This window comes from Corvus moneduloides, chromosome 6 (assembly GCF_009650955.1).
Source record: "Corvus moneduloides isolate bCorMon1 chromosome 6, bCorMon1.pri, whole genome shotgun sequence".
In the NCBI taxonomy this organism is placed as follows: Eukaryota; Metazoa; Chordata; class Aves; order Passeriformes; family Corvidae; genus Corvus; species Corvus moneduloides.
The window spans coordinates 3,810,481-3,822,242 of NC_045481.1; positions in this window are offsets into that span (position 1 = coordinate 3,810,481).

Consider the following 11,762-nt stretch of genomic DNA (forward strand, 5'->3'; position numbering starts at 1 on the left):
ATCCAGCCTGGACTGGAATCCTTACAGGGTTGGGGCAGCCACAGCTTCTCTGGGCACCCTGTGCCAGGGCCTCCCCACCCTCACAGCCAGGAATTCCTTCCCAGTATCCCATCTCTCGCTGCCCTCTGGCAGTGGGAAGCCATTCCCTGTGTCCTGTCCCTCCATCCTTTATCCAAAGTCCCTCTCCAGCTCTCAGTGTCAGAAAGGCACCAAGAGGTGCTGCCACAGCCACCCCATGTCATGGGAGCTGCTTGGACACCTAAAGCCAAAAAATATCACATTTCCCAGTGAAGGCACAAGCTAACAGGAGGGCAGGTTTGACTTCTGGCTTTTCCCTGCTCAGCCCTTGGGTTGGCTGTTTTTCATTTCCTCTTTCCTATGCAGAGAATAGGAACTGCAGGGCTACCTGGCCCTGCCTGAAGCTATTTGAGATTTTTCTTTTAAAAATCTGGCTTTTGACTAAATGGTTTTATCCCCTCCTTGCAAGCAGATAATAAACATGTCCCTTTTCTCAGGGGGAATGTTCTCTGCAGAATCCAGTGTCTTCCTTCAGGTGTCTGTTCTTCCTTCACCCTCTGGGTGCTCCCAGGAGTCTTGTCCTTTTGGCAGGATCTATTTTCTCCCTTCCCACCCTTCCCATCAGGATGCACCACCCCAGCCCTGGAGTCCTCTGGCTGGGCCCTCGGTATCAAGATCCTCCTGCCTTTTCCTTGGCTGGGGAGAGCTGTGCTGGCAGGGAGAGCCGGCCCCTCCTCGGGAGCAGAGCCAGGAGGGTCACTCTGAGCCAGATCAGGAGCGTTTGGGGATTTGAGTGCCTGTAACCGAGCGTGTCTAGACAGCCAGGAGCCTCCAGTGCAGGGAACAGCAAATTTTCCAGGCAGTCCCTGGAGTACCAGAGGAAATCTTTCCTTCCCAGCACAGGTGTGGGACAGATGTTGGTGCTCACCGTGGCAATCCGCAGGATCCCAAGCTCGTGGGCAGTGAGTGGTGACAGTGAGCTCCTCTCCTTCCCACTGTGACATTCCTCAGGCAAGGACGTTCCCGTGTCCAGTGAGTGCAGAAAGGACTTGGACACGTGTGGAGCAGCAAGAACCTGAACCTGAGAGACTCCAGGTCTGATCTGTCCGTGCAGAATCCAGCTCAGGTCCGTTGTGTCCCACCTAAGGGCTCGTTGCAAGCCTGAGATTTCCAGCATATGGAAGCACACAAATATCCAAACCTCTTTTTTCTTCACTTGGATAGGATTTTCAGGCAGAGGAAGAGGAGGTTCCTATTTACATTTAAATAATTCAAAGCCCCCAGTCAAGGGGCAGGTTCTACAGCATCAGTGTCAGGGTGTTGTATTCCAAGGAGCAACTTGTTGTCTTCATCCTAAAAATGATCCCATCCAGCTCCCAGAGAAGGTAATTTTTATTGGTCTTTGCTCAAAAATGCAAAGCTCCACTGCTGCTGATTGCTTTAAATAGAAAAACTTCAGATCTGGATAAAGTTTTCCCAACTCAGAAAACTTCCACCAGCTTGGTGTGAGTAAATTCCACAGTGAGCAGCATCCCTCCTCCATCAGGTTCCAAACACGTGTTGGGAGTGGTTGGTTCTGCAGCAACTCACAGCACTTTTACCTTTATCTCAAAGAACAAAATCAATTAAAATACCCAAAACATCCTTAAAGTGGCATTTGCAGAAAAATTCAGGGGTTCAATGACTCTGCAGTGGTTCTGGTTAATGGAGACATCACAAGTGCCAACAAACACACCAGAAATTCCCTCAAAAGCCCAAAGTCTTTTCAAGTGACTCAGGGTGCCAGACTGGCTGGGAGCAGAATCCAGACACTGCAGATATGGAGGATTTGGCATATTTTGTATTCAAGGTCTGCAATTAATAAACAGGAGCCTGGGCAGAGAGAGAGCAGCTCAGCCCACTGAGCCCATGCCCTTCTGCAGGGGGGGATGGAGCTGCTGCACTTCACCGCTCTGGGCCTGCCTTTTTTTTTAAGGGAAGTTGTTGGAAACTTGGGCTTTGGCAGTTCTGAGAAGCTCAGCTGTGTTTAGCCTGGGGGGGAAAAGCACCTTCAATGTCTCTATGAGCAAGGATCAAAGCAGCCAGGTCCTGCCCTTCTGAACTGGTGACAAAGCTCACGCTGATGGATTTCTCCGGAAGAACCCAAACATCTTGGGTTGGAAGCGAATAAATCCACAACGGGGGAGCAAAGCATCTGATGGATGCTGCAGCCCAGGGCTCACGCTGGAGCCCTGCCCTAAGCACAGGTTTCCTTTGGGACGCTGACCTGCAGAGCATCCGGCAGCACTAAAGAACAGCTCCCAGCCCTGGGGCTTCTTCAAACGCTTCTTTCAGCAGCGATGGGATGAGGGCTGAGCTCTCACATCTTCGCTGCCTGTGAAGCTGTGGCAGGAGCAGCTCGTGTCTCCCAGAAGTTGAGGTGTCAGCATGGGGCTTGTTTTTCCACTGGAATCAGCAGCTTCTGCTGTGTTTTTGTTGACAGAGAATCACTGTAGGATTATGCACAGGTTTGAGGTGCCTCCTGCTTCTCACTCCTGAGGAGTGTGTTGCTAGTGTGTCTCATTAACTACCCTGGGTAGATGAGTGCGTTAATTAGTGCTGGCAGGTGAAGGAAAATGAGGGATCAGAAGTTCATAGAATGGTCTGGGTTGGAAGGGATGTTAAAGCTCATCTCATTCCAATCCCCTGCCATAGGCAGGGACACCTTCCGCTATCCCAGGCTGCTCCAAGCCCCATCCAGCCTGGCCTTGGACACTTCCAGGGATGGGGCAGCCACAGCTGCTCTGGGCTGTGCCTGTGTCTCCCCACGAACACGGCCAAGCCACTGCCAATCTTCTTTCCCTTAAGCAGGATGAGATCCTTATGGTCCTTTCCACATGGCTTTTTCTCTGCTCTCAAGACCCTTTTGGTGCTTTTCCTGTGCCTTTTCAGGTTCCCTTTCTGGATCTGGGCATGTGGCTTCCCCGCTGAGCTCCTCAGTGGGACGATGTGGTGTAAGGCCACATCCCACCCTTGCAACCCCCCTGTTCCCACACAACAGCTGGGAGGTGATGGGAATTGCTGGTTTTGCTGAGCTGAGCTGAACCTGGTGGGATTGAGGCTCCCCTGGCTGCAGACTCCCACCTAATGGAGCTGGAATCCTCCCCACATGCCAAATTCCCCCTCCTGCCATCAGCCCCGTTCCCTCACGGAATTGCTGAGGTTGGAAAACACCTCTAAGATCATCGAGTCTTAACAATTTTGCAGCCCTGCTTTCCAATGTCAGGGCTTTTCAATCCAAAATCCTCCTGGAATTCCTCTCTGGAGTTCCCTGCTGTTGGTAAAGCCAAGCATTAGCTCATGAGGAAGGAGAACACTCGTGTTTGGTGGTTATTCCCGCACATCCTCCCAGTGGAACCAGTTGTTTTTGCATTTCCTTATCATTTGGGCTGAATCCTGGAAAAATACCTGTGGTTTTCCACCTGGGACAGACATCTAGTGGGAAGTAGCCACCATCTGGTGGGTCATTCCTTTTGCCTTATTTGATCCTGGATCCACACTAAACCATCTTTCTAATTTTCCAGGACTTCCCTACTATCCACAATTAATTAGATGTCATTAACAGCACTGCGTTGGCTCTGGGAGGTTTCTCTCTCTGCACCCAACATTTGCTTTTCACTTCTCCCTTCCTTTTCACTTCTCCCCTTCCCTTCCCTTCCCTTCCCTTCCCTTCCCTTCCCTTCCCTTCCCTTCCCTTCCCTTCCCTTCCCTTCCCTTCCCTTCCCTTCCCTTCCCTTCCCTTCCCTTCCCTTCCCTTCCCTTCCCTTCCCTTCCCTTCCCTTCCCTTCCCTTCCCTTCCCTTCCCTTCCCTTCCCTTCCCTTCCCTTCCCTTCCCTTCCCTTCCCTTCCCTTCCCTTCCCTTCCCTTCCCTTCCCTTCCCTTCCCTTCCCTTCCCTTCCCTTCCCTTCCCTTCCCTTCCCTTCCCTTCCCTTCCCTTCCCCCTTCCCTTTTTCCCCTTTTTCCCCTTTTCTCCTTTCCCCTTCCCCCCTTTTCCCCCTTTCCCCCTTTTCTCCTTTCCCCTTCCCCCCTTTTCCCCCTTTCCCCCTTTTCTCCTTTCCCCTTCCCCCCTTTTCCCCCTTTCCCCCTTTTCTCCTTTCCCCTTTCCCCCTTTTCTCCTTTCCCCTTCCCCCTTTTCTCCTTTCCCCTTCCCCCCCTTTCCCCCCTTTCCCCTTCCCCCTTCCCCCCTTTTCTCCCTTCCCCCCTTTTCCCCCTTCCCCCCTTTTCCCCTTTTCCCCTTTTCCCCTTTTCCCCATTCCCCAGCGGTAACACCAAACTCTGTACTCCAGGATTTACAAGGTAAAGCCTCTCCTTGCAGAATCCACCAGCAGCCATCGAAGTCCCGGAGGCTTTTATTCCCTGCTGATGAGCCGGCCCGTGCCGTGCCAGGCAACTCATCCATTTATTTAATCGGATTATGCAAAGTGTTTTGCCGTGGGGATGAGGCAGGCACCTGGCACGGCGGCCGGGATGAGCTCAGATTTGGGGATGGAGACGCCGGATGCGGCGGGAGGGGGGCACTGCTGTGTTCCCCGGCGATGCTCGTCGGGGATGCGTGGGGATTTCCTTTAATTCCCTCCGCAAACGGAGCAGGAATCAGAGCGGCTTTTCCTTTTCTCATCCTGGGTGGAGGATGCTGCTGTGGGAAATGGGGGTTCTCCCTGTCCCTGTTAATTCGGGGGTATTGATTCATTCCTGGGCGCTGGTTGGTTTCACAGGCATCCCTGTCACCTCAAAGAGATTTTCCTAGGATTTTACCTGCACGTTTCTGGCCAGCTCCTGATTTTCTAGCAAACCCGAATTTGGCAGAACAAAAAGGTACCTGGCACACGCCCCATCTTGGTCCCTGTCCCTGCTCTTGAGCGCAGGACATGGACTCCCAAAGCACCCTGGATTCCAGGCAGGATTTTGGATGTGGGGGGAGATTCCTGGAGCTCCCCACCAGCTATTGTGGCATCATCCTGATGGTTTTTTTTCCCCTCTCCTATCTGCTTTAAGGATTAACATCTAGAGCTGTGTGAATGTATCAGAATTGCAGCTTTTATTTTTCATTTTTTAAAGCCTACATGGTTGCAGGGGGAAACACAACCCCAAAGAGAATGCACATCAAAAGAAAGCCAAATATAGAACATTAAAAAAAAAAAAAAATTAAGACAATTTTGAGTAACAGCAGTGTATGAGTGAGATTTTTAAAAAAATCTGCTGACTTTGATGGCAGTCTCATGACTTATGAATATTTAGAGCTGACAGTCCTGGATACAGGCTTTTCCTTGAGCTTATTTGGGAAAGTGGTGCTAAACTCCAGTGTGTGATGAGCTCAAGGCAGCTCAGGGTGTTGGAGCTGTGTGAACTCAGTTCCTTTGGTTTTGGGGGTGAGGTTGGAATCATGGAATGCTTTGGGCTGGAAGGGACCGTAAAGATCATCCAATTCCACTATCCCAGGTTGCTCCAAGCCCCATCCAACCTGGCCTTGGACACTTCTAAGGATGAGACATCCACAACTTCTCTGGGCAACCTCTCCCCACCCAGAGGCGCTGAGGTTTTGGGAAGCAGCCCACCCTAGGAAACCTCCTCCTCTGAGCATTTTGGATTATGCTCCTGAGATTGGAAAGGGAACTGGGGCTGGTTTAGCCTCCTGCATCCTTATCTGCCTCAGGAGACTCACAGAGTCTTCCTAAAATGATGTGAGGAAATAGCAATTTGGGGTTCACTTCCCCTTCGGAGCGTGGGGAAATCAGAATCCCAGAATGGTTTGGGTTGGAAGGTCCCTTCAAGATCATTTATTTCCAACCCTCAGCCACGGGCAGGGACATCTCCCACCAGAACAGCCCCATCCAGCCTGATGGGGGAGGGATGCTGCTGCTGCTTCCAAAGGATTTGGTGTTTTGGAGACTCAAGACTGCAGGCAGAGCTTAATAAAAAGGCAGGACTGAAGGAGATTATTGATGAACTGGCTGGATTTCCCTGTTCCCTTGTGTATCTCCAGTTTTTGGGTCTGGCACTTGTCCTGTGGGATACAGCTGTGGGATTTATCCACGTGTGTGGTGTTTGCCATGGGAATCCATCACATTTAAGCTGCAGGTGGGAACCCCCAGACCCAGCACCGTGAGATGCTGCAGGACCCTCAGAGAATCAAAGCTTGGCCAGAGCCACCTCAGTGCCCGTAAGCAGCACTCAGCCCCAGTCTGGGCACCCCCAGCCCTGCAGATCCCCTCGTCCCAGGCAGACAGGGGTGCACCAGTTATTTCCATCAGGGATTTCCTGCTTTCCTCCCCTCTGCAAAACCACTTTGCCGCCACAGCCAGGGCTGTGCCCCAGCCAGGCTGTAACTCATGGGAGAGCATCAGCTCGATGGAAGCAGTGGCCAAACCCACGGAGCTCTCAGCAGATGTTCAGTCCTGCAGTTCTCAGCACTGTGTGGGCACAGGTGATGCTCTCTCTGTCTGGCACCAGCCAACACACTGGAAAACATCATGGAATCACAGAATGGTGTGGCTTGGGAGGGACCTTAAAGCCCATCTCCTTCCAAACCCCCTGCCATGGGCAGGGACACATTCTGCTATCCCAGGTTGCTCAAACCCCCCTCCCAAAAACAATCTGGAGGGTTTTTCCTGGTGATTTTGGCAGGAGAAAAAAGTGGACCTGAGCAAATAATGAGCCAAAGGTGCAGCTCGAGGCCTTGCTGTTGGTTTTGTGATAAAGGTCCTGGGGTGCTGCATGAGGTCTCTATTCCCAGGGAAGTACTGCTCTAATAAAGGGATTATACGTTTTTCCAGATGTATTTAGGGTTAGGAGGCTAAGAGGAAATTCCTAGCTGAATTCCTGTCTGTGGGATAATGCTCTTTCCATGATCCTCCCTGCCAAGAATCGCTTAATTATGAGTAATTAAAAAAAATAACCCAACCTATAGCGGGGCTTTGGTTTGGCTCAAAAATGCTGAGGGATTTGGGGACAGGAAAATCGAATAAGGGAATAAACAACAAAAAAATATGAACTGTGTGACCTTCTGTACAGATGGGACTCGGCAAAGAGGGGGATGCTGGGGGACAAAGGGATGTGGGGGAGAGAGGGGATGCTGCTTATCAGGGCAGGGATTTTGGCTGCAGGCAGAGTGTCCCATGCCCGTGCTGGAACCAGGGATGCTGTTTGGTTCCTTAAAAAAACACAGCTCCTTCTTGCCAGAAGAGTTGCTAATTCTGTCATTTCCCTCTTTATCCTCCCTGCCAGACAAAAAAAAAAAAAAAAAAAAAAAAAAAAAAAAAAAAAAAAAAAAAAAAATCAGTGTTTTCTGCAGGGATTTGGGATCGCTGCGGTGGACGGGGGACTGTTGGCTCGCTGGTGTGTGTAAAGATGCAGCTTTCCCAGGAAAACCTGATGTGTTTGGACAGGGGCTGGCTCTCAGATGAGGTGAAAAATCTGAACCTTGAAGCATTTGTGGTCAAAATCTGGGGGGATTCATGAATTTTCCCCTTCCCTGCCAGGGATTTGATTATGGGCCCTCCAAAATGTAACACTTAAAGCAGCAAAATGGTTCCAACATGTAACTTTATCCCTGAGAAATCAAAAGTTTTGCTCAAGCCTCATCTTATGAAAAACAGAAGAAGGAAGTTTTGAGATTTACATCTCTCAGCTGTGCCCCACCAAGGAAAGATTGGACAGTTTGAAAAGTGGGGTTGAAAATGCCCTTTGCCAATTGTTTGCCCTGGAGATGGGCACCAAATGGTTTTATTCTGAAAGTGCTTCGAAACCACACAAAGATCTGGAGCTGTTGCACACCTGTGCTGGGTTTGGGGATGGATTCCCCCATCCAGTGCCCCTGGGGCAGCCTGGTGTATTCAGAGATGCTTTAGTGGAGCATAAACCAAAGTGGGATTTTCCTGTGGTCCATCCATGTTTATCCTGTAACTCAGAGACCCTGGCACCAAGGGGACAGGGAGGGCTGGCATAGGCACATTTGACACTTCCAGGGCTGTGGGTTTAAGCTCCTGGAAATAATTTCTCCTGTTTTCTATTGGAGTGGGTGCCCAGAGCCCTGGGCACAGGGGGATTTTTACCTGGAGGGGTTGGATGTGTTGCAATGAGATATACACGGATATTGTGCACATCAAACCTGTTCAGGGCAAACTCCTGGGCTGAGGGATTTGGAAACCCTCCTGGCTTCGTGGCAGGAGAGGAGAGAGCTGGAATTGATGGAGGGAAAATATGATGCTGAGGGAAATGGGCGGGGGAGGATGGAAAAGGAGGGACATTTAGGTTATGATAACCACGAGGGCAATAAAACAAGTGTGAGGCTGGGAGGAGCCTGTGTCTGTAATCTCCATCCCCAGGTGTTGATGCATCCATCTGGTTCTGTGGCCTGGATTCTGTCCAGCCAAGGGGAAAGGTGGGGAGGGGGCAATAAAAAGTGCTTGTACTGATTGCATCTCTCCAAACTCAGAGTTTAGGGCTTGGGTTGGAAGGGACCTTAAAAATCATCTCATTCCTACCTCCTGCCATGGGCAGGGACACCTTCCACTATCCCAGGTGGCTCCCACCCCAATCCAACCTGGCCTTGGACACTTCCAGGGATCCAGGGGCAGCCACAGCTTCTCTGTGCTGGGGACTCCCCACCCTCAAAGGGAAGAATTTTTGTGGTCAATGCAAGGTACTTACTGTTCCCATTTAATTAAAATTTGGGCAGAGGTGGGATTGCAAGCAGCCAGGCTGGGATGGACTGGGTGGGCCAGATGTGCCTCTCTGCCTGACACCAAGGAGACAGGACCTCCATGCACCCACGGAATTTGTGTGGTCAAAGGTTGAACTCGATGATCCTGGAGGTCTTTTCCAACCTGAGTGATCCTGGGATTCTGTGAAATGTGGGGGGACCTGGGGGGGTGCCCAGATCCTGGAGCAGGACACGGCCAAATCCCTTCTCTTTGATCAAACCAGATGCCAAGGCAGAAAAATGTGGGGAAAGCCAAGGTTTTGGTGTCCTGAAGGGACCCACTGGTTGCAGTCTGTCCCAACAGCCAGGAGCATCCTCTTGGAGCCTGGTTCAGCGCCTGCCCATCGTCTCTCTGGGATGACCAGGAACAGCAGATTACAGCCTCACTCCCTGGCTGAAAAACCCTTTTAAACCTTTTGCAAAAAGCCTGGAGGTTCTGAAAACATGCTCCTCATGAAAAAAGCCACAGCAACTGTCTGGAGCAGCCCTGGCTGTGATCTTGAGCTGCCTGGGAGAGAGCCACCAGCACACGGATGCCTGCGGAATAATAAGGACTCCGGCGGCTGTGGAGGACAGGACAATATATTTCTGCAGGGCAGTAAAACCCGCTCAGTGCCAGGCTCTGGCAGGAGCTGAGGCTCTGATCTGCTCCCTCCCCATCTCCAGGAACAGTTTTCCATGGATTCAGCCCCGTGCTTGGCACAGCACATTCCTGACATCCCATCCTTGAGGTGATGCTGAGCAGGAGCTCACCTGGACCCAGCGGGTTTTGGGGAGCTGTGGAAAGAGGATCTACCTCAGGGTGCTCAATTTGTGTTTAACCCCTCCCACCCCCCCTAAATCATGGAGGAAGGGTTTGTCTGTGGCTGTTATGGAGAGGGATGCGGGAATTTATCGCACTCCAACTGCTGCCAGTGAATATTCAGGCAGGGCTCTGAGTGGTGAAGGATTTCTGGATTTATGGGAGAGGGAGCACAAATGCAAGGTAGGAGTCAGCTGGGGATATTCCCGGATCAAGCAGTTTAACCTTCAGGACTGAAGGCTTTTAGGGCTGGTGCAGGGGCACAGGGAATGCCATGAGGGATGGCCGGACACCCCCTCCCCTCCTGGGGCCAGGGAGGGCACGTCCAGGGGAAAAGCACAATTTTCTGCTGCCGCACTGCTGCACTGGGGAGCAAGGGAGAGATGAATAGGATTTTGGGGGTGGGATCTGATGCCCAGCACCCCAACCCTGAGCAATGCTGGCTGGAGGTGCAGGACAGGAGCAGAGGGCACCCACATTTCCCTCTGGCCATGCCAGGCCCGTCCCCAGCACTGGCAGTGCTCTGGGTCCTTGCTCCATCCCCTCACACCAAAGCAGCAGCCCTTGGGTTTGGGCAGGTGGGGAGAGAGGTTGAGCTTCCCTTATACTCAATAGAGGCTGTGCTCCCCCAGGATTAACCTTTTCCCTGACCACGCTGGAATCCTGGTGCACTGCTTTTAGTGCTGGTGGGGATTCCCTGCAGCAACCCCAGCTCTGCATCTTGTCCCCAAACTCTGCCCACGAGTCCTGCACCCAGATCCTGCCTTCCTGGCTGGTTTTCCATTTTAATCTCTTGTACTCTCAATATCTTTGAGTCTTCACTGGCTTGGAGATGTCTTTTTTTTTAATTCCCTCTCTCTCTCTTACCCTTCACGCTGCCATCAGCTTTCTGACACGGGGGTTTTATTGGAATAAAAGCAGATTTTTATCTCCCAAGCCTGTTTATTAAACTCTCTCCCTTCTTTCACAGCAAGCTACCACCCATCCTCCTGGACGTTTGTCGATTCAAATCAGCTTTAATCAACTCACAATATTGGACACAGTAAAATTGGATTTTTGAAAGCCCAATAAAGTTGTGCCACTGCTCTGTGCTGTAGCTTGAGGAGCTCAGATTTCATCACATCGTGTCGGCAGCCACAAGGAACAGCCCATGAGAAACTCATCTGCTGGGAGCGGCAAGCTGCTAAAAATGGATGGAGCCTCTCCCAAAGAAATATTGACTATTAGTATTCCTATTAACATTCTGCTGTCAGAAATGACCAGTGGTAATAAATATGGCTGTGTCTTTTCATCCCCCTGCCCATTCATCACTGTCTGCCTGAGCTTCCCTCGGTGCCCAACCTGCTCCCCACTGTGCACATGACCCTTCACTTGGCCCCATCCCTCTGCCCAGGAGGAGCTGTTTGCCCTCATGCTGTGTCCTTTATTATTATCATTATTATTATTATTATTTTACTTTTAATTTTACTTTTACTTTTAATTTTTATATTTATTTTTATTTTTATTTTTATTTTTATTTTTATTATACTGTTTGGGTTGGAAGAGACCTCAAAGCCCATCTCATTCTAAACCCCTGCCATGGCAGGGACACCTCCCACTGTCCCAGGCTGCTCCAAGCCCCGTCCAACCTGGCCTTGGACACTGCCAGGGATCCAGGGGCAGCCACAGCTTCTCTGGGCACCCTGTGCCAGGGCCTCCCCACCCTCACAGGGAACAATTCCTTCCCAATACCCCATCCAACCCTGTCCCTTGGAAGTGGGAAACCATTCCCCCTTGTCCTGTCCCTCCATCCCTTGTCCAAAACCCCTCTCCAGCTCTCCTGGAGCCCCTGGGAATGGAGGCTACAGAGCCTGATATTCACCTGTGGATTCCAAAATCTCCACAAGAGCTTTTGTGTGTCTGTGCCCGTGGAACAAAACCTTTGGGTGACATTGGGCTGGGGATTCAGCATCACTTGTGCATTTATCTGTGGGGTTATGGCATCCCTATCCCAACATCCCAATATAGCCGTGGCCAAAAGGACCAGCTTGGAAGGGACTTTGCTGCTCTGAAGGAATTCAATGAGCAGTGAGTGTCTCAGCTGTTGAAAAGCAACGTTTTAGTGGCTGGGAACGAATGGTGACTGGCCACTTTGGGGTAAAAAATGCCACAAAGGCAAAGCAGGTTGTTTTGGTGGGCCTTTTGGGATGGGATGGGCTTTGC